We start from the raw sequence: 2,038 nt of genomic DNA on the forward strand, positions 1-2,038 counted from the left end.
CTGGAAATACCTAGAGCAGTGATTTCAACCCGTGTACTGTGAGAGGATCTTAAGTGTGCCACAAACATTTTAAAGATCATGACATTATTTTCAGAAGACATTCAAAGCATAGTAAGTATATTCTTTTTTTTACTTTTTATTTTGATCAACATAAAATTTAAGTGTGCCGTGGAAGGTTAACAATAGGTTCAAGTTTGCTAAGAGATTAAAAAAAAGGGGGGTTGAATAACACCGACCTAGAGGTTTAGGGGCTAAGAATAAAAACAATGAAAAAAATCCTGTACTTCAAGGAATGAAGATCAAGCTTAAGGCTGTGCTTTTTATTTACTGTTGATAATGTTTCCACTAATAAGGTTGGCAGCAGGGAGAAGCGACAGTGAAAAACCGGCCAAAGAAAGACAGCGTCCTAAGATTCTAGCAACAACCACAAGACAAAGGATCTGGGCCTCAGGGCCCAGGGCACACAGGCCCTCCGTGTAGCTTCCAGTGCTGCTCTTTCCCTGTCAGACACTGCTTCCCAGCCATACGCATCTCCACACACATCCACCCAGCTCAGTACTTGTGTCTCTGTGGGGCATGCTGGGTGGGGGGCTGGCCTGGACTTGGGGGCCTCTAGAGCCTTGGCTTTTGGATGACCCCAACTGGCTGAAAAAGGGTTGCAGAGCCCAGTACTTCCACTGACAAAGTAACTGGGAAGTAGAAAAGGCATTGTTAAAATAACAGTGGAAGCTCCTACTGCATTTGGACCAGTAGTGGAAGGAAGCATTTGCTTATTGTATTAGCCCAATGGGAAAAACCAGACTTCCCACCACACAGTGCCACCTCCTGGCACTGCCCACCCTGCCACCAGCTGGTAGCCCAGCTGCTCCCAGCATTGCAGTTGTACCTTGTTTCCTGGATTTTCTCAGCTACAATGACTGGTCACCTTCTCGCCTCTCTGTATATCCTTCAAGCTCAGACTCTAGTAGCTGAATACTCAGCTGTCTCCTTGTGAGTAATGTTCAGACCCAAACATACCCATACTGAGCCCTGATCTCAAGTCAGAGGTCATGCTGGGTGTGAGGACACAGAGATGTGACAGAAGCACAGCATCCCTGCCCTCCAGGGACTCTTCCTGGGTATGTGTATGGTGACATGGGTGGCCCTGACACAGGTTGAGTTTCACCTGAGAGGTTCCAGGCAGGTTTCCTAAAAGGATCTTGAAAGTTTGACCAGTTCTGGATTCTTCCTCTGTGTTTGTGCCCATCCTGCCTAGGGCCCAGGGACTGAAGAAGTGCTGGTCAGGGGAGGGGAAGCGCATGCCAAGAGGGCAGGGACTGGGCAGGTTCAGGCAGAGGAAACTTCAGGGTGGAAGGACTGTCAAGGTCAGGTTGGGAAGGTTTCTGAGTCACTTGAAGGAATCCATGTGTGATTGGCTTTGAGGGAGGTGCAGGAGAGGTGTGATCTGGGGGATGTTCAAAGGGATTGGTAGCAGGACTATGAGAAGAGGGACACTGGCTGGAGCCTGAGTCCTGAGCCTGGGAACTTAGGGAGTCACAATAGCTGCAGAAAACCCAACTGCTGAGCCCTGACACCAGTGACCATGAGTTCAAAAGTCCCACGATGAGCCAGGGTCTATCAGACCCACATCACAAAGTTGGGTAGGCCCAACAGCAATCCCCAAGACACCCAGGGTTAAGTATAAGCAGGCTGCATGGCCCAGGCACCTGTGTCATCCCACACCACAGTGCCTGTCCCCCTTTGGCCCACACCCAACACCAGGTGGCAAAGGGGGTAAGATCCTTTGCTCTGTGCGTGGACGGGTTCAACCCTGATGTCGGTGCTGTTACATTCTCTCCCCCGTGAATCCAAGTCCCACGGCTGCTGAGATGTTCAACCTGCCTAAACAGAGTCCAACACTGGTCTCTAGTTAGGGGCCTGCCCCTGTGGAGATCAACCAGCTGCCTGGTGGCATGATGACTACAGTGAATCCTTTGTATCCTTAAAGGGGAAGTAAACCATTCTGATGGGAACAGACACCCATTCATATTATAGGTTT

Source organism: Otolemur garnettii, unplaced genomic scaffold, assembly GCF_000181295.1.
Source record: "Otolemur garnettii isolate 467f Iridium unplaced genomic scaffold, OtoGar3 scaffold00116, whole genome shotgun sequence".
NCBI classification, from domain to species: domain Eukaryota; kingdom Metazoa; phylum Chordata; class Mammalia; order Primates; family Galagidae; genus Otolemur; species Otolemur garnettii.